General features: G+C 45.4%; 1 protein-coding gene across 1 annotated transcript in view; it reads right to left on the bottom strand.

The window, feature by feature from the left end:
• Window positions 1-20,965, bottom strand: part of RAB3B (RAB3B, member RAS oncogene family) — an 862,180-nt gene extending 841,215 nt beyond the window's left edge. Inside the window, exon 1 of the mRNA XM_085602627.1 lies at window positions 20,746-20,965. The gene's annotated coding sequence lies outside the window, so the exon portion shown is untranslated. The remainder of the gene's footprint in view (window positions 1-20,745) is intronic.
• Window positions 20,966-22,493: the final 1,528 nt, after the last annotated feature.

The following is a 22,493-nucleotide window of genomic DNA, read 5'->3' as shown; positions in this document are numbered from 1 at the left end:
CGGACTGCCTACCGGGCGTTTTGGCATGCTGCCGAGATGGGGGCTGATTTCGTTGATGGGGACCTGTGTGTGATGAACGAAATTCGTTTTGCTTTGTTTATTTCGAAGCACACGCGTCAACGAAATTAGCCCCCACCGCAGTGACATCAGCCCCCAGCTCGGCAGCATGCCAAAAGGCCCGGTAGGCAGTCCGGCCCTGCTTTTAAGAGTGACGCCATAAAATGTATTAAATGCATCTGAGAGAGAGTGGTTATGGAGACTGTTAAAGGGTGGGGGAGGGAATCCGGGGCTGAGGTGTTCATTGGGGGGAGGGGCGCCAAAAAAAGCTGTCGCACTGGGCGCCACCAGTGCTAAAGCCGGCCCTGATAACAAGCCAGCATAACCTAGTTCACAGAATGGGATGGCAGAGAAGGGATCCGGGCTGGTTCCGTCCTGTCTGCTGCGCATGCACAGATGCTACTAACGGAGAAAGTGTCACGCCTGGGCCCTGCCTGCACCGCATGCACAGATGCTACTAACGGAGAAAGTGTCACGCCGGGGCCCTGCCTGCACCGCATGCGCAGATGCTACTAACGGAGAAAGTGTCACGCCTGGGCCCTGCCTGCACCGCATGCACAGATGCTACTAACGGAGAAAGTGTCACGCCGGGGCCCTGCCTGCACCGCATGCACAGATGCTACTAACGGAGAAAGTGTCACGCCTGGGCCCTGCCTGCCTTCTTCTTAAAGGATCAACAAGGTGTCCAGTTTCTCCTTGGTCATTCACTACGGGTGTTTTATTTATAGATATCAAACGTGACTGTACAATGTAAGTCCGAGTGTTTGTGGCTTTCCTATTAGTCGGAAATAAAAGCCATGTGTGACCACCTGCCCTGGGAACAGCCTTTGAATGACTAACAAACTGTGCTTGGCCGTGGAGTCTGGGAGCCCGCTCGTAATCACACGAGGCCAGCTCTAATACGAGTGCATTACCGCCAATTACATAAAGCCCGCTCACATCATTAACACTGTCTGCTCCTTTAAACAGGCTCCTGCAGTCGGGGGGATTACAGCAAGGTCAGGGTTTAAAATAAACATTTTACGGACTGAGCCGGGACACCTGCCCCCGCCGCTCCCCCTAGCCGCGGCTTCACGAGGGAGGACTTCCTCTCACAGGAAGTGACGAGGAGCGGCATCTCTTGTCACAGGCTTCTACCTCGACCATGGAAACGTCGTTCACTCTAGCCGTGGAGTCACGGAGTGCCACCCCCAACCAGGGCTTTAAGTGGGGTGAAAAAACTGGGGGGTCTCTTAAAGGGGTGTGGCAAATGTAATTAAGAGCGTGGCTTAAAACAGGTAAGCTATAAATCTGTGTTTAGCATAGTGTGCCGCCTGACTGGAATTTTGCTGTTTCTGTCATTGCATCCAGATATGATACAACAAGTAACATCATACTTAAAAGTCAGGACTTATGGCCACAACAATGTTGCTGCTCCTGAGTTTCATAAAGAGAAGGGAAATTCAGAGAGAAAATGACTCTCTTTAAAGGATTTCCCTTCCCCTACAACGCTCACCTGGCATGACGCCATGCTGTAACTTCTCCACTAGTGAGAAGTGAGCAGTATGAGCAGGCGCACATCGACGTGCCTGCTGTCACTGCAGTCTGGGGAAAAGCGGACCGCCTGTGCCAGGCACAAAACAGAGCCCGATAGAGACCCGTTTCGAGGCCCCCTTTAAAAAACTGCTGGTGCTCAGCACCGGTGAGACCCGGCCCACTTACAGCCCTGCCCCCAACCATGCCCTCGTCTCTTCTCCTTGCTATGGAATCACACAGCCTGCCACTCCCACCATGCACACATCTTTCACACTAGCCGTGGAGCCACGGGGTGGCACGTCATGCCATACGCACAAGGCATATCGCGGCCTCAGGCCCACATTTTGCCACCTTTGTACATCTCTCATCTCATTCAGGCAGTGGAATTAGGGTCTACCTTCCCCAAGCATGTGCACATTTCTTTTCCTGGCAGTTAAGAACTAAGACTTCCACCTCCAACCATGTCTTCATCTCTGATCATAGCCGTGGGACCACATCCTGCCACTGACCACCAATGTGAATATCTCTTTGTCTGATGTTGGAAAAAAGCCTGCCATCACTAACTATATGCATATCTCTGATCCCGGCTGTGTGCCACATCGTATGGTGATCTCTCATCCAAGATGGCTGTGGTATTAGTGTCTATTATGAAGAGGCATGTTATGTTATGTTATGTTAATCGTTTTTATAAGGCGCGCAGCTGCCCCAGCCAAGGGGCACATGTCTTCTCCTGGTGGTGGAGTCAGAGCCTGCCATCGCTAACTATATGCAGATCTCTGATCCCGGCATTGGTGCCGCATCTTCCACTTCTAGTCGTATGGTGATCTCTCATCCAAGATGGCTGTGGAATTAGCATCTCCTCAACACGCACATGTACATCTCTTCTCCCGGTGGTGGGACCACACTGACCATATGCACATCTCTCATACCTGTGGAGTCATAGAGTGCCATTTGAAACCACATGCACAAGGCCTATCCTGGCTGCAAGGTCACGTGGTGCCACATCCAGCCATGTACACATCCCTCTTCCTGGCTGTGAAATTAGGATCTACCATCACCTAACGTGCACCACCTTCATCTTGGCTGTGGAATTAGTATCTACCATCACCAACAATGTCCACATCCTTCATCCAGGCTGTGGAATTAGGATCTACCATCACCAACCACGTGCACAACCCTCAGCCTGGCTGTGGAATTAGGATCCATCATCATCCACCATGTCCACATCCCTCCACCAGGCTGTGGAATTAGGATCTACCATCACCTACCTTGTGCACATCCCTAATCCAGGCTGTGGAATTAGGATCTACCATCACCTACATTGTGCACATCCCTCATCCAGGATGTGGAATTAGGATCTACCATCACCTAACATGCACATCCTTCATCCAGGCTGTGGAATCAGGATCTACCATCACCAACCACGTGCACATCTCTCAGCCTGGCTGTGGAATTAGGATCCATCATTACCTACCGTGTGCACATCCCTCATCCAGACTGTGGAATTAGGATGTACCATCACCAACCATGTGCACATCCTTCATCCAGGCTGTGGAATTAGGATCTACCATCACCTACCATGTGCACATCCCTCATCCAGGCTGTGGAATTGGGATCTACCATCACCAACCATGTGCACATCCCTCATCCAGGCTGTGGAATCAGGATCAACCATCACCAACCGTGTGCCTATCCCTCATCCAGGCTGTGGAATTAAGATCTACCATCACCTAATGTGCACATTCCTCATCCAGGCTGTGGAATTAAGATCTACCATCAGCTACCATGTGCACATCCGTCATCCAGGCTGTGGAATTAGGATCTACCATCACCTAACATGCACATCCCTCATCCAGGCTGTGGAATTCAGATCTACCATCACCTACCATGTGCACATCCCTCATCCATGCTGTGGAATTAGGATCTACCGTCACCTGCCATGTGCACATCCCTCATCCAGACTGTGGAATTAGGATGTACCATCACCAACCATGTGCACATCCTTCATCCAGGCTGTGGAATTAGGATCTACCATCACCTGCCATGTGCACATTCATCATCGAGGCTGTGGAATTAGGATCTACCATCACCAGCCATGTGCATATCCCTCATCCAGGCTGGGGAATTAGGATCTACCGTCACCTGCCATGTGCACATCCCTCATCCAGACTGTGGAATTAGGATGTACCATCACCAACCATGTGCACATCCTTCATCCAGGCTGTGGAATTAGGATCTACCATCACCTGCCATGTGCACATTCATCATCCAGGCTGTGGAATTAGGATCTACCATCACCTACCATGTGCACATCCCTCATCCAGGCTGTGGAATTAGGATCTACCATCACCTACCGTGTGCACATCCCTCATCCAGGCTGGGGAATTAGAGTCTACCATCGTGTACCATGTGCAGATCCCTCATCCAGGCTGTGGAATCAGGATCTACCATCACCTACCATGTGCACATCCCTCATCCAGGCTGTGGAATTAGGGTCTACCATCACCTACCATGTGCGCATCCCTCATCCAGGCTGTGGAATCAGGATCTACCATCACCTACCATGTGCGCATCCCTCATCCAGGATGCGCAATTAGGATCTACCATCACCTACCATGTGCATATTCCTCATCCAGGCTGTGGAATCAGGATCTACCATCACCTACCATGTTCACATCCCTCAGCCTGGCTGTGGAATTAGGATCTACCATCACCTACCATGTGCACATCCCTCATCCAGGCTGTGGAATTAGGGTCTACCATCACCTACCATGTGCGCATCCCTCATCCAGGATGCGGAATTAGGATCTACCATCACCTACCATGTGCACATCCCTCATTCAGGATGTGGAAGTAGGATCTACCGTCAACTACCTTGTGCACATCCCTCATCCAGGATGTGGAATTAGGATCTACCATCACCTACCCCGTGCACATACTCAGCCTGGCTGTGGAGCCAAAGTCTGCCCTTCCAATCCTGTACACGTCTCATCCAGGCTGTCAGACTAAAGGCTTCCAACTACAATCAGGTGCAGGGCCACAGCTTGAAAATTCCATCCATATTCAAATGTCCTAGTGTGGTCCCTTGTGGACCAACTATTTGTAAGTGGGGCTGCAGACATCCACCAACCCACAGCCTGCCTCCTCCAACTATGTGCACATCTCTTTTGCTAGTCGCGGGGTCACAGCTTCCACCTCCAGCCACAGACACATTTATTTTACTAGACTTGGAAAGCAGCCCACCACCTCCATCCACGTGCACCTCTCTTTTTTTCGGGCTGTAGAGTCACATCCTGACAGTGAGATCAAAGGCTGCTCCCTCCAAGCACGTGAACATCTTTTATGCTCTTTGTGGACTCGCAGCCGAACACATCTAACCACATGCATCCTGGACGTGGGGCCACATCTGCTACCCAGGATCATGTGTGTACATCCTACCTTGACTGTGGAGTCACACCTGCCTCCTCCAAATATCTACACATTTCTTACCCTGGCTGCGGAACTGAACCCGCCACCATCAACCATGTACATATCCAGTGCTTGAAGTGGGATGAAAAAACTGGGGGGCGGGAGGTCTCTTTAAGGGGCGTGCCCGATGTAATTAAGGTCGGGGCTTAAAAACACGTAACATAAAAATCTATGCTTAGTATAGTGTGCCACCTGACTGGTAATTTGCTTCTTCTGTCATTGTATCAAGACATACAATACAGCAAGTAGCATTACACCTACAACAAGCCAGGACTATTGGCTATGTCAATGGTTGTTAGTTGCATAAGATTAAAAAAGCAGCCATATATAATATTGAAAATGCTTCAGTTAAAAAATGACGAGAAAGAACTATAACAAGTGTCTTTCAAGTTCTCAAAGGCAGTGAAGAGTGGTACTGCTGCAGGGTTAAGATTTTTTTCACTCTGAGAATGAGGGCAAAAATGGAGAGCTCGATAGCGACCTGTCTCAGTACCCGCTTTTTAGAACAGCTGGTGCTGAGCACCGGCAGGACCCGGCCCACTTAACGCCCTATACAAATCTCTTATCCAGGCTACGGGAGTCACACCCGGCCCAATCCAACCATGTGCGCGCCTTGTGTGGCAGCTGCCCTAACACAGCAACTATTATCCATGTTCTATTCACTTATTCACTTATCCTGGTCCTTGGCTCACAAGCTGTCCAATCACTTAAGTGCAAATAAGGCAAAGTCTTCCCGCCCCCAAGCCTGCCACCTCCAGCCACGTGCACGTCTTTCCTTCTGGCTGCTGGTCTGTGTTCCCAAAAACCCGGGACCGTGGCAACTTGCCAGGAATAACAGTGAACATTCTGTAGAGTCCTAAAACGAGTAAATGTAAACACTTGTGAACTTGTAAGTCTTGTACTTGTAAGTCTGTGACTTGTTCATGAATCGCACCCAGTGACTGCGACCCATTGTAAAAGAGAATGCGGCAGGCAAGCAAGGCTTGCTGAAGTTTGCAGCATACCCTCCAGACTATTGTATTTTCGAGGCTTTTTTAACTGCTGCATTTACCTCTTCATTGCATTGCACCTTGAAGGTCACGGGTCTCGAGTGCACTCAGGCCAGCGTATCAGTTACCATGACACCCGCACGCGGTGGCTCATTGATGCAGCTCTTCAGGATCAATCTTGTAGGACTTTGATTGACAGCGCAGCATTGGAGGGGAGGGGCAACGGGCCCACGGTCGCTGCTGTCTCGAGTCTGCTGTCTAGATACGAAATGTCAAATTTGGCTGCAGGATGTGGAAATGTTATATGCATTTATTTATGAGAGAGTGTGTGTGAGCAAGAGTGCAGGCATGTTCTTAAGAATAGACGAACAACTGGAATTCAAAAGACGTGGGGCAGGCACAGAGGGGTACACCAAGACAGAGGACCTCACTACAAGAAGGGCGAATAATTCTTTGCATACATCTGTTTGTGCTTCTGGCGGGAATGTATCTGTATGCCTCATCGTCTTTACCTGATGCAGTGGGTAAAACATGCTTCTTACACTGGGTCGAGGTGTATTCGTCAATCTATCGTGTGCGTGTACTGTTTGTATTAAAACCAATAAACTTGATTATAAAAAAAACATCTGTTTGTTCAGCAGGCGGAATTACGAGTAGTGCAGAGTTTATTGCATCTGATAATTAAATGTAAGAATATCACGTTTTTAATATTATGCGACCATAATACCATATCATACATCGGCAAACTCTCGATAAGGTAAGTATGTAGTGGCAAGGGTAGATTCACTATTCCTAACTCCACATCTATGTACCTTGAACATGTATGTATTGGCGAGGTGCATATATGGAACTATGTATAGTATACTTTGGGCCCGTATATATTTGCTACTAACTTATGTTTGCAATTATAATAAAGACTCAATGTTATGGTGCCATACCAATTACCGGGTACGATAAAGTATACACCTAGAAATTCTCATGAGATACACACTTGTCTGTTAGACCTGTCAATATTTAGTGGAGGGGGGGGGGAATACTGGTGTGAAAATCACTCAAATCTGCATGTTATGCCCCACACTTTGAAGGGCAAAACGTGTAATGGGGCATAATTATTGCATCCTATTCCTGTGGTATTGGACTTAATGAAGTGGGTAATTATTGTCGCTCTCTGAAGGGCTCTCGTAATACAGGCCGGAGTTGGAAACGCGAGGCCCTGAATACAAGTGGGTGACGGGGAGTAACATTTGAGTTTGTGCAGAAATCAGATTTCCGAGTATTGTGGTAAACACCTCACCCTCACAATTTCTTCTGATAAATGTTGTCAAGTCAAGTGTGCCAAAATGTACAAGGAAAAGCATGAATATCCGAAAGGTGTAGAATTTGATCTAGAAAACCCTCCTCTTCTGTATTTAATGCCTCGTTTGCCAGAGGTAAATGTGGAATGTGAAGTGTTTGCCACTCCCAGTAAATACCACAACCCGCAGAAATGGCACTCATTTTATCCACCGCGTCCTGGATTACTTAAACTGCGCGGTTGATCCTAATATACGAGGGCAGTTTACATATTTCGAGGGTGTACTATTTTGGTCCATTTTTCTATTGAACAGCAGAAAAAAAATCTTTGTTAGTATTTTGTCTATGTAGAGAAAATAGGCACATACATGTTTGTTAGTGCACAACAGCCCTGACCACTGTAAAGAGACGTGGAATAATACAACTCCTTGTGATAGTAAGTGTTATGGTGTTAAGTAGCTCCTTGGCGCAAAACAGCACTACCTGGGGAGTTTATGAAACCCGGTCCCAGGAACGGTGAAGGCTGAATGCAGCTTTTTTGGACTTCAGCTCTTAGTCCTGGGTTCAGTGACAGCCAAGCATCTATAAAGAAGGCATTGTGGAGTACCCAGTCAGCCAAAACCAAGAAACCCCTCGGTGGGATGTGAGCCAGCAAATGAGATCTCCATCCACCCACAGATGAGACACAGCCTTTCATCCCTATGTGGACAATAACATGTTTGGGGCAATGTTAGAAGCGCCATTCAAAGGTTTTGTGTGACCTCATGCATCTGCCCGCTTGTGCGCAACAAGCTTTGCATTTACTGATCCTTTTAGTATTGCAGATAGTCCGATCAAAAGATCTGCCTGGCAGCCATCTTTGGACATGCTTTCTTAGTTGAAAGTGGCTGCCATGGGTCACAACATCTAAAAAACCAAACGTTGCAGTGAACTAAGGGTTAAAAAAGATGTTTGTGTGAGTGTGACTTACTACTGAGTTACTCCTAAATAACCAAGAATAGCTCACACCAGGAGACTTCAGGAAAGTCACCTCTACATATGCCCGCGCCCGTTTCAGACCTGGATCCTCCAGAGACAGGCCGCAGATACGTTTCTACCTGTTTCCATCAGCGCTGACCAGGCTTCAACAATTGTGTCTGGCCTTTGAAGGCTTCTATTGGCTGGTCTCATACAAATTATGAAGGTAACCTTAGGCACAGTACCAGGTACAGCTGCTTTTTCAGATGCAATTCTTGTTTTTGGGAGGCACTGATAGGAACACAGTGTGAATTTAGAGAATGTTCTTCGAGCTTTCGAGAGAAGCCGCTTAACCGCGAAACTCGAGAAATGCACATTCAGATTTTACAAAGTGTAGTATTTATGTCACAACGTTTTAAAGCACAGCATTGGACCCAAAGGTAGTTATGTCAAAGCTTTTGGAGGTTCCAAACTCAAACCCAAGGATACATTCCTGTCACTTTTAGGGAAATTTGTGAGCAGTTATTCAATGAAGGTAAAACCATTAAGAGTTTTGTTGGACAAAAATGCAAAATCTGAAAGGGGGCGTTTCAAAAGGAAACATATGAATCACTTAAACAGTATATTGTGCATGCCCCTGTTTAAAATAGTTACTTGTGGGTAAAAATGTATAGTTGCCATGGATGCAAGCGCTTTCAGCATCGGTGGGGTATTCTAGCAATGTATGGATTGAGTGAATGGATTGTGGCTCACAGATGGAGAATATTACGTCAAAGTGAGAGACAATATTCAGTGATTGAGAGAGAGTTATTGGCGTGTTTGTGGGCCACAGAGCATTACAGACCGTTTTGCATAAAACAAAACTGTATTAGGAACTGCTCAACTCCTAATGAATGTGTTTTCAGAGGGGAAGGACACATTTCCTGCCAGACATGCTGTTGGTAGCCAAGTTGGAAGCTTTTCAGTTTTATAAAGAATGTGCCAGCAGAAAACAATATTCATGCAAATTGCAAGCGTCATCTACGTCATTAGATAACCAAAGGTTGCATTGGCTATTTTAGTGTGAAATGGCTTATACTTGAAGATGAGAGGGGGGTGAAGTATAACACCAGTGTACTTGTAGAGACCGAATGGAGAAGAGCGCTGGCTTCACACGCCACCAGCGAACTCATTGTAAGTTATGGAGTGGTTGGATGGCCTGAGAGCAGACGCTTCAGGGGCGGTGAAACCCTTCATGTCCCTATTTTGTGTGTTTCTCACTAAGGGGTGAAGGTATGTGGTGATATATTATGCTTTCTTTGTGCATGTGAGCATGAATTCTGTGTACTGGTACATGCGTGGCGCGTACGCATGTTAGAATGAGTGACTATGAGAGGGCGAATGTTGGATGTATGGGTGCATTTGGATGTAGTGGGAAAGCTACTCATTAGCTATGAGTCACCTCAAACCTCCTTCACCTCGTCCCTACTGACTTAATAAATTGATGTTGAACCGACCTTGAGCCGGCAGCTTCAGCCTTACAACAGAGACATCTGAAGGGAGTAAGCCTCAACCTCAACAAGGTATCTCTAAACATAGGAGTCCTGTTAAGTGCTCGAAAGCCTACTTACCATACCCTTTGCACAATATTCCAAACTTCCAACGTTCTCCAAATGTGGCCTCAGTGTCCGAGGACCATCACCTGAAGGTGGTCTGGTTCACTGAGCGCTACGGTTATCATTCTGGTGCCCAGAGGGGTCTGGCAGCGAAGGCTGTAAGGCTGAGAGGAGTTCGTTCAGGATCTCCCAGCAGGATCTGTCTAAACATCGAAGACTCTCCACGGGGTCTTCCAGCGACAGTCACATCTCAGTCCATGTCCCCGAGGACACCCGGACTGTGGGAAATGTTCTGTATAATCAGGACACCCACCAACACCCTCTACTGTTCATACCTGCATACAATCACACTTTCTCTGCATCCATTCAAAGCACGAGAAGTTTGGGTATCTGGCCTTGGTTCTGTATGTTGATCAACTAGTGGCTTTGTGCTCTCTGAATCTTTCTTCTCGTCTTCCTCCCTACCAGGCTTGCCATTTGTTAACACACAAGTTTTGTAATCAACGACTACACCAAAACATGGCACACACAAATTGTAGATCAACACGGTTGCCTCCACATGTTGTTGCACCTTAGAACAGGTACACTGTATGCACCCCTCCCCATTTGACACCCTTTTCCCCCTCCCCATTTGGCACCCTTTCTCTTAGGCTCATTTGGTAGCTGCACGTCTGTTCAGCTGGCCCATGGTTGGGTGGTACGCCCAAGGATGGAACAGCCTGTCTGGCCCATGCATAAAAAGAGCCTTCTGTATCCGCCACATTTAGGCTCCTGTGCGGTACTCAAAGAATGTAGCATGTTGTGCTGCACATCTATGTTGATATCCCCTAGTATGCTCGATTCCAATATACTAAAAAAACAGAAACTGCAAAAACATATACTCAGAAACATCTACTACCAAGTACTGACCATACACATGTATACAATCAAAAAGTTGGACCACTTTTTACATTTCTTAATCCACCCAGACTCACATCTTACCATTCCGGGGAAGTGCTTCACAGTGAGTTTTACTGCAGAAATACTTGGAGTGATATTTTTGGCGGTAGATGTTTCTGAGTCTGAGGTTTTCTGTCTTTGCTTTCACATGCTACCAGATACAGACACGCCTTGTGGGGATATCACAGTATCACTTACTGAAGATTTTGTTCAGAGAACAAGTAATGTATTTAGATAAAGCAGCAGTTACCATCTTAAGATAACTTCAGAAGATTGATGCTCACTTTATGAAATGTATGACTGCTAGTGTACCCATAAGCATTGCATACTTTTGTGTAGCCACTGGGTTTTCCGTTTACTGTTACACATTCCACTTTTCGGTCCTACAAAGTCCCCATATAAGATTATATTAATGCACACAGCTAAATTGTTTCAACCAGGATGGTCTTCTGCCATATGTAATTGTTTATGGGTTGTCACCATCATTAGTATAGCGCACCTCTGCCATTGGTTAGGCATCGTACCACGGTGGACTGCCTGGAGTACGCGTTTCCACCAAACTCTGGGGTTTCTCACAAACTGGAGTTTGGATGAAACAGACTGTTGTTTTTGGTGCACTATGACTACCTTGTGAATTGTACATAGTTTCTACACATGCATCTTTACATCCTAGAATCCAAAAATTTGCATTGTACAGTGTTATAAACATGCAACTTTGTATCTTAGAATCCACGCCTGTGCATTGTACAGTGTTTCTAAACATGCTTCTCTGTATCCTAGAATCTACACGTGTGCATTGTACAGTGTTTTTACACATGCATCTTTGAATCCACACCTGTGCATTGTTCAGTGTTTCTGCATCTCTGTATCCTAGAATCCTCACCCGTGAATTGTACAACTTTTCTACACATGCATCTCTATATCCTAGAATCCAAACATGTGCATTGTACAGTGTTTCTAAACATGCTTCTCTATATCCTAGAATCCACACCTGTGTATTGCACGGCGTTTCTACACATGCATCTTTGTATCCAAGAATCCAAACATGTGCATTGTACAGCGTTTCTAAACATGCATCTTTATATCTTAGAATCCAAACATGTGCATTTTACAGTGTTTCTAAACATGCATCTCTGTATTCTAGAATTCACACCTGTGCATTGTACAGTGGTTCTACACATGCATCTTTGTATCCTAGAATCCAAACATGTGCAGTGTAGTGTTTCTAAACATGCACCTTTGTACCCTAGAATCCAAACATGTGCATTTTTCAGTGTTTCTACACATGCATCTTTGTATCCTAGAATCCAAACATGTGCATTGTACAGTGTTTCTAAACATGCATCTTAGTATCCTAGAAACCAAACATGTGCATTGTTCAACGTTTCTAAACATGCATCTCTGTATCCTAGAATTCACACCTGTGCATTGTACAGTGATTCTACATGCATCCTTGTATCCTAGAATTCACACGTGTGCATTGTACAGCGTTTCTACACATGCATCTTTGTATCCTAGAATCCAAACATGTACATTGTACAGCGTTTCTACACATGCATCTTTGTATCCTAGAATTCACACGTGTGCATTGTACAGTGTTTCTATACATGCATCTTTGTATCCTAGAATCCAAAAATGTACATTGTACAGCGTTTCTACACATGCATCTTTGTATCCTAGAATTCACACGTGTGCATTGTACAGTGTTTCTACACATGCATCTTTGTATCCTAGAATCCAAACATGTACATTGTACAGCGTTTCTACACATGCATCTTTGTATCCTAGAATTCACACGTGTGCATTGTACAGCATTTCTACACATGCATCTTTGTATCCTAGAATCCAAACATGTGCATTGTGTAGCGTTTCTACACATGCACCTTTGTATCCTAGAATCCAAACATGTGCATTGTGTAGCGTTTCTACACATGCACCTTTGTATCCTAGAATCCAAACATGTGCATTGTACAGCGTTTCTACACATGCATCTTTGTATCCTAGAAATCCACACCTGTGCATTTGACAGTGTTTCTAAACATGCATCTTTGTATCCTAGAATCCAAAAATGTACATTGTACAGCATTTCTACACATGCATCTTTTTATCCTAGAATCCAAACATGTGCATTGTGTAGCGTTTCTACACATGCACCTTTGTATCCTAGAATCCAAACATGTGCATTGTACAGCGTTTCTACACATGCATCTTTGTATCCTAGAAATCCACACCTGTGCATTTGACAGTGTTTCTAAACATGCATCTTTGTATCCTAGAATCCAAAAATGTACATTGTACAGCATTTCTACACATGCATCTTTGTATCCTAGAATTCACACGTGTGCATTGTACAGTGTTTCTGTACATGCATCTTTGTATCCTAGAATGCACACATGTGCATTGCATCTTGTTTATAATCTTCCTTCTTTGTATACAGGAAGACACGTGTATTGCAACATAGAATTCACACTTGCAATGTATATTTACCACATGACTATGGCTTTGCAGCCTTAAATGTACAAGTACATTTTAGAATATTGTTTACAACCACATTTCTTTATATCCTAAAATAAGTTGGTTTATTATATAATGTAATTTCTATGAACACTTTTATCCTAGACTATACATGAGGTTTATATATTGTGCATATGCACACTTCTTTGTGTCTAATAATGTGCATATGCATTGTGTATTATTTACTTGTATCCTGGAATTGCATGTGCATTGCCTATTGTGACATGCAAACGTCTTTGTATCATACAATGAACATGTGTGTTGCTTATTGTTACATTAAAGCTTTTTTGGATCCAAGGCTCCACATGTTACACAATAGCGTTAACATGAAAGCACTATATAATGCAATTGTGTAACATTTTTAACATTCATGCTTCCTTGTGTCTTGGACCACAAAAGTATTTTGTGTATCGTTTCCATGCAGGCTTCTTTGCATCCTAGTATCACGTGGGTTTGTGTATAAGTTTACAGTCACACTTCTGTGCATTTTTACATGCATGCTTCTTTGTGTCTCATCACACATTAAACATGGTTTACCAGCACACGTCCTTGTATCCTAGATAGCATATGTGGATTGTATGATATTGTTTACTATCACACTTTGTATCCTCCAATGCACATGTGCGTTGTTTTTTTTTACATGCATGTTTTGTTGTATGTTAGAATGCAAATGTTTACTTAATGCTGTCACATGAATGCTTATCTGTATCCTGCATTACATGTACATTGTATAACATTATTTGTATGGGCATTGAATATGGTTTACAGGCCTACCTTTTGTATCGGATAGGAGATGTGGTTTGTGTAATTATAATTTACATGTACGTTACATATTGTTTACATTCATTGTCTCTGTATCTTAAAAAGTAATGTGCATTGCATATTGTTAATATTTCTTTGTATCCTAAGTTACATGTGCCTTATGTGATATGGGTTAAATGTGCACTGCTCTGCATCATAGAATGCACCTCCTGATTATATGATCTAATTTATATATTCACTACTTTTATCCAAGAATGCGGGAGTCAGTAATGTAATATTGTTAATGTCATGCTTCTTTGTATTTAAAAATGCAGCGGCACATTGTATATCACGTACATGCATGCTCCTTTGTGTTCTAGAATACATTACGAATTGTAATTTTTTTTGCATACATGCTTTTTGTATCCAGGAACGTGCATGTTGTGACAGGAATGCCCATGCATGGCAAATGGGAATGGGCCCAGCCTCCTTCCCTCCCCCCACCTGAACCAACTAAATTTGAAACAGGTATTCTTACTTTTTAGGTTGAGCCTAGCAGCAGTGCGCATGCGCTGCTCGCTCTGCGAGACTGCCATAGTAGAGTATGGGAGAGAAGCCGTGCCCACACTCCTCTCATATTTTTCATTGGTTGAGTAATTGTCTTTTGTAAATGCTGCCTTCGGATTCGTTAATAGGCTTGTTCGTCCCTTCTTAGTACGTACGGCCTTTTCTTCATTTGTAGCCTCCCATGGCGACTGGCCCTTTTACTTCAGTTGTTCCGTGGGACCTGTTATTTAGTTTGTAAACACTATTTACTTATGGAGTTTCTCTTACTGCAGGCCGGCCATGCGCTGCTTCAGCTGAAACCGCTTGTGTTTTTTTAAGCAGCACGGCCGCCCCCGTAACACAGGTGAGTGCCTGCTTTCAATCACTTTAACCCGGCATTATCTGGTGTCTGTTTCACAACCCCACTCCCAAGTAAAATGGATTTCGAAATGATAAGCGAATTAAGTCATGTGAATTCCAGGTAGCACATAATCCTGTGCTAATGAGCTGAAGCTGACAACAGCACATCTGTGTTACATGTCGTCTGTAATAAAGCCATCTGACAGGTTGTTTTCAAAAGCCTGTTTTATTAACACCACCACCACCAAAACCACCACCACCAATACCACCACCTCCACCAATACCACCACCGCAACTACCACCACCAACACCACCAGCACCACCACTACCACCACCAATACCACCCCCACCACCCATACCACCACCACCACCTCCACCAATACCATCACCACCACCAATACCAATACCGCCGCACCCAATACCACCACCACCAATACCACTACCACTACTGCCACCAGTACCACCACCACCGATACCACTACTACCACCACCGATACCAATACCACCACCACCAATACCACCACCACCAATATCACCTCCACCAATACCACCACGAATATCACCACCACCTCCACCAATACCACCACCAGTACCACAAATACCACCACCAATACCACCACCAATGCTGCCACCACCACCAATACCACCACCACTAGTACCAATACCACCACCACTAGTACCAATACCACAACCACTACCAATTTGACCACCACGACCAATACCACCACCACTAGTACTAATACCACCACCACCAATACCATAACCATAACCACTACCAATACCACCACCACCAATACCACCACCACCAATACCAATACCACCAATACCACAACCACCGCCAATATCATCACCACCAATACCACCACCACCACCAATAACTCCACCACCAATACCACCACCAATACCAATACCACCACCACCAATACCACTAGTACCACCACCACCACCAATACCACCACCACAAATACCACCACCACATATACCACCACCATCAATACCATCAGCAATACCACCACCACTCGTACCAATTTCACCACCACCAATACCACAACCACTACCAATACCACCACCACTAGTACCAATTCCACCACCAATACTACAACCACCACCAATACCACAACCACTACCGATACCACCACCAATACCACCACCACCACCAATACCACCACCACCAATATGCCACCAATACCACCACCACTAGTACCAATACTACTACCAATATCACCACCACAAATACCACCACCACCACAAATACCACCCCCAATCCCACCACAAATACCACCACCAATACCACCACAATACCACCACCACCAATGCCACTACCACCACCACCAATACCAGCACCATCCCCACCAATACCAATACCACCACGACCACTACCAATACCAGCACCTCAGTGCCTGTGGCTTACTAGTAATAGCAGGGGCTCTTTATGAGGCTGGAGCTGCAGCCAAGACCATCCCTTCCTCCCTCCAAGCCTGCCATAAAACACAGCCCGCCCTGCACCAGGAGGTGGAACCAGGGGCCTACTACAGCTGGGGGTGTTTTTATTAGGCCAAAGATAGCAATAATGTTATGCAATTCCACACTGCACACTCAAATCACGGAGAGGGCAGGAACTAGCCCATCCCCACCCGCTCTTCCTCCTGAGCCGTGACAGTGTAATCACAGAGCGAAAGGTGTTGGAGCGTTTTGTTAGTCTTTATAGCTCGGATCATATGTAACTATCACTTCACACTTTCTGTCTGTGTAATTTACAACACTTACACATCTTCTTCACTGCACTATTTATCACTACTTTGAAGATGTAGCAGGCCAGTCTCTTCCTCTGATATTTACAATCTAACAAGCGGTCGAGAAGGCCCTTTATTGCATGCAATAGGTTTTGCATTTGTGAGAGTTTAAGATATTATTATTGTAAATGACAATGGTTTTTATTTATGTTTTAAAACCCAAAACATAAATAAAGGGCATTGTCATTTACAATGCCAATAGCACAAACTTGCGTGAATGCAAGACCTATTGCATTGCAAATGCTTGTTTTATTGTGATCCTGGCATCACACTATTGCAGCGAGTGCACAGAGCCCCAGGCATGTCCCTGCTAGTGCAAGAGAACCTGTTCTGTGATCTGGAGGGGTCACACCAAGAGTGTCCTCATAGTGGGGCTTGGAATACTGTCCATGTCCCGAGCGTATCATATAAAGTGGCGGTGGCAGCATACCATGTTTTGTGAATCATTTGCGTCACCAGACCTCTTATTCTGTATTGTGTATCAGGGAGAAAGGCCCCTAGTGGTCTCTCTCACTTAAAGTTCCAATGGTTTGTGCAATCCAGACCTTTGCACAAACATTACTTTTGCATGTTGAGTGCAAGTATATGCTGGGTGTGTTTACCACATGTAAGATAGCAGGACTCTGTATGTTGTTGGAGTTTGTATAATGGGTCAGTGGGATCCATTTGGGATTACCCTGGTTTAACTAAAAGGAAATTGCCTTTTTAGATCCTGGCTTTTCAGTACTGTCGTTTTAGGTTTTTTATATTTTTGACCGGATTTTGCACTTGCCATTCCCTCAGGCTTCTGTATCTACTTTGTAAATGGCGAGGGAAAAATGGGAGGCAGCATTACCATGATATTTAAGGCCTCGTTTCTGGGTTCCTTCATCACACTGATACTGTAGGGAATATTGAGGGTCTCATTGTTACTTTTAAGTTGACTTCTTTCCTACTCCTTTTCAGGTGTTCTACCAGACTGTCCAAATCATAATCTTTTACTGCTTCTTGATACAATTGCCCAACACTCCCTTCAGTATTCAAATGTTAGTTTATGCAAATTTAATATGCACATGGATGATCATAAATGTCTTCCGGCCGTTCATTTTACCCTCGCCTGCGCGGGCATGAATCTCCCCTCGTTGGTCACCACTCCTACGCATAAAGCAGGTCACATTTTAGATTTGATTTTTTCTAATCTTCTTGTCGCAGACACTCATCTGGTTGGATCATTTTTAGTGCCTTTCACTTTTAGCTGTAGAACTTGGCAGAAGAAATCTGGTAAACCTCCGCCCCTCTCTAGAGAATGGTACAAAATTTCTGAGGCATCAGTTCTTCTTATGACTTCTTCCGAGCCCTCTTTTAAAAATAAGTTTAAAACTTTCCTCTTTGATGAGACCTAGATCATCTCGTTCTTCTTATCAGCAGGTTAGTTTCTCTTGTTATTAGCGCCCGGACGCCTCTTTGGAAGCAGTTGTGTGCTGTACAAATGCAATTTGAGTGATAGCATGGCACAAATTGGATGATGACCGCTTCACCAAGATAACAAAAGTGTAATGCCTGCATACCTGTGGCCGCAGGGTGGAGACTCAGACACTGAAGTGAGGGAGGATGGAAAAAGGGCAAGCACTGGACAATATGTTACGTTGTCTGTTTGATGAATGTTAAGTTCTGAGCTCTTGTCCCCCACACTACCTCCCTGAGAAGCCGTTGACTGCCTGCTCTTGCTACCCTGAGAGGCAAGCGCAGGAAGGTTTGTACTCGGCCCAGTTTGCAAAGCCATAGTGGGACAGACCCAGGACACCAGTGGCAAATGACTCTGCTAACATGGTTGGGGCACAGTAATCTGCCTTGCGGCCCCCAAACAGGGTCTGATAACATGTGCCTTGCATGATATTTACATGCATGCATCTTTGTATCTTAGGCTGCGCATGTGCGTGTTAATAGATTTGTTTATGTGTACTTGTATCCTAGAATGTACATTTGTGTTGTAAAATACCCACAATAATACAGCTTATTCTCACACTTCTTAATATATAAGAAAGCACGGGTATTTGGGCCTTGTATGTACATGATATAATGTTGCTTACATGAACACCTCTGCATCATAGAATCCAGTTGTATATTATAGTTTAAATATACACACTTCGCTGTATCTTAGAGTACATGGGGCCATTGTATATTATTTACATGCGCTCTTATTTGAATTCTAGAAAGCGTCTGTGTTTGCACACTGTCCGTGCACATTTGCTTGTATCTTGAGAGGCGGGTATGCATTGCATATTGGTGCTTACTCGAATGGTTCCTTGCATCCTCCAATGCATTCGTGCATTATATATTGTTTGCATGCATGTTTCTATGTATTAAGGGGCGTGGCTATCATCAATGCGGCAGTGCAGTGACACCGGGACCCGTGGGTTCAAGGGGACAATTGCGCATTAATTATAGCTGTATTTTACTACCCAACAAGAGGCCCCTTTCTACTTCATGCATTAGGGGCACTGCTTGTATCCCATGATAAAGATTTAATGCACGCGTCTTTCCATCCTTGAGTGCACTTGTGCACTTTGTTGACATGCGCGCTTCTTTGCTTCCTTGAAAACACGTTAATATGGTTTGAGCCTTTGATCCTTTCAGATAACACCTGCGTGCTGCATTAACATTGATTAATTAATATGCATGTGCATTTTCATTTACAGACTAGTACACGTGAACGTTAAAAGCCACTGTTTACATGTACGCTGTCTGGTAATCTAGAATCGTGTTTAATAATGTCGGCATACACGCTGCGTTGTGCCAGATGTGCATCGAATGTGTGAACAATATGGACCTACACTCTCGGCCCTGGCGTAGAGGACACGTGTACTAAATAAGACCGTGTGTTTTCTTTGAGCATACGGTGTACATTGTTTCCGTCGTGTGTACGCGCCTTCTCGCTGGAGTGCTCGCACGCGGCGTTTTACACAGACTGGTTACACAGTTCCTTTCACCCTGTCAAGCACCACGTGCGTAATCTCATGCTATGTTTTCAGTCAGCACCAGGGACAGCGACCTGCCGTCACTGACAGCTTCAGAGAGGAGCTCGCGCGCCAGCCCTGTGGCTAATGTCTGTGGTCAGCGCGCCCGGCGGGAAATAAACGCCTCCTTTCCAAGTGCCGCATCTGTTGATCCGGGCAGCAGCACACAGGTGCAAATACAGAACATTGTCTCAGCCTTTGCCAATAGCGCGCACGCATCAGAACACTGAATGCAAGAACATGAAGGAATACATTAATATATATGGGTGATTGGGTGGATTAGTGAACTGGGAATAAATACCTGGCTGCGCGAATGAATGAACAACTAAATGGACAGAGCACGGATAAGTAAAGGGTGCATGAGCAAAGGAATGGTGGATGAATGTATGGATAAATAGATGAATGGATGAAAGGAGTACATGGAGGAATCCCTGAACAGATGGTGGCTTGCCAGGCGAAGGACAACCACACACATGAATCAATGGCTGTGTAACCCCAAGTAACTTCTTTTTAGGACGGCGCTTGAAATGTGACAATCACTGCTTCCCGTTCGGGCAAGTGCTTTGGCGCCCCGCCCATGAGTAGGAAGCGCTAGATTCTATGCTACAGTACAATATAACATAATGCAATCTAAAATTACACGAATAAAGGAATGAACGGATGGGTACGTGAATGAATGCGTAATTCAAATGGATGAGTGAATGATTGAACGACGGATAAATAAACGAACACACAAGGACGATGATCAGATGGATGGGTGAGTGAGTGGATGAATAGATGGGTGTTCGTAGCAAAGACCAGTCCTTGCTGTATAAACAGTGCATACATACAAAAGACTTGCATTGCGCAGTTCTGCTCACAGGGTCGTTTCGAGATGATTGTAATCAAACTTTTCACATAAGCGCAAATACCTAAATTAACAACCACAACAAAAGAAACAAAAAAACGGGTAAAAGTTGAAAACACAAACACGTGCGGGTACCTCAGTGTCGTTGTGACTCCGATTCCTCAGGTGTCAGCCGTGAGACTCCAGTAAAGAAGTGCCAGAAACGGGACAGATGCAAGTGAGTGCGAGGAAGAGACGACGGTGCCTGAAGGCAGAGTGGAGAGGCTTGGCCCGTGCTGCTCCCCAGCCCTCTCGGCGAGTGACTGAAGCTGCTCCCTCTCTGCACCGATCAGCCCCGGACCTACAGACGCGACCGGCTCAGAGCTGCGCACCGGGTGAGCCTGGACAGAGAGCCCAGGGGGCGGAGCCTGTGAGGCCACGCCTTGGGGCGGGACTGAGCGAGAACCCGCTCCCCTCATTTGGCTGAGCTTGTGGTGGCGTCACTTACTTCAGCAGCCCGCCCTTGTTAAACACGACCACTGTAAATTCAAACCGGATCGGTTGGTACTGTACATCTCTCACACTTATTTATCACCCCGTCCCCGCGATTTGAGTTCCTAGCACTAGAGTTGAATGATATAACGCGACTGGCATGCTGATTATAATTGTTTTAATAAAGGCATAACGCCAGCCACACGTCACACTGTGCGGGTTTCCGCCACGTCCGTGGAATGAACTGAAAAGCGAGTTTTTCTCTCGTACATTCGTTTCAAGTGAAGGGGACCCTGTAATGCATGATGCAGCACGTTCCTTCAGAGAGGGTGGGCAGCAGTGGCCCTGGTTTCTGTCATTACGCCAATTGCTGCATGGTTAATTCGGAAAAAATGGGCCATGGGGTACTTTTCTTTATTTCTCACTTAACTAGGAAATGCTCTCAATGCATTTGTGTCATTTTACTTGTTTTGCTCTCGGATTCTTTCTCAAGATTCTTCTGTAGATCTCATTTTTTCCTTCTACTCAAAAGTTCCGTTGTATGTTTAGCTTGATGACACAGGGGCACGGGCACCTAACCGAAGCCCCTCCAAAACCCCAAATCTGATGCCCTCAAGGGACACCCTTGGACTGCCTTGTAGTGGGAAGAACCTAAAGTGGGGTTTCCACCTCACACATCTGCAGGGATTATACCCTTTGGTGCCCTGACCATAGGTACTGGCATTTTTGGGTGCAGAAGCTGCAAACATATGTGCTGCCTACTGCTACCTCGAGTAGTTCACAACCGTAGCCGCTAGTAAAATGGACGCCCTTGGTAATGTTGGGGAACATTGTGAAATTAGGTTCCTATTCATGATTGAAAACAGCAGAATGTGTGCAAATGAGGTTTTGCAATTGTCTCCGCTCCACCGTTCAGTAAGGTTACCTGAAGCTGATCACACATGTCCGTCTCTGCAAATGGTGTTTACTTGGCAGGTCAGGCGATCTTTTGGGCAGAAAGGGCGCGGCTACTTCTGTGTGCAGCATCCACCCTCCATCATGTAAACACAGGGACGTCATAAGGATTTTGGGGGCCCTGGGCCAAATATATTGTGGGGGGCCAGGTCAGGCGATCTTTTGGGCAGAAAGGGCGCGGCTACTTTTGTGTGCAGCCTCCACCCTCCATCATGCGTGGAGAAACCCGGGGCTATCTCTGAGTGGTGGTACACAGCCGCCGGGACCACAGTGCATGCTGGGAATGGGGCAAGACTAGTGACCAAGAGTAGGAAAATCTGGCCAAACCGGAGTGGCTACCCTGCAAAACAAACCTGAGAGTCGATTTTCTGTCAATAAAGAGCATTAAGAACAGAGCTTAGGATGACTTTAGGTTGTGTTTACACTGTTTTCCACCTTGCCTCAATGTCACACTGTAT

This window comes from Triturus cristatus, chromosome 4_2 (assembly GCF_964204655.1).
Source record: "Triturus cristatus chromosome 4_2, aTriCri1.1, whole genome shotgun sequence".
NCBI classification, from domain to species: Eukaryota; Metazoa; Chordata; class Amphibia; order Caudata; family Salamandridae; genus Triturus; species Triturus cristatus.
Note: the sequence above shows the minus strand (reverse complement) of the source record. Positions and strands in the feature narration are given on the sequence as shown.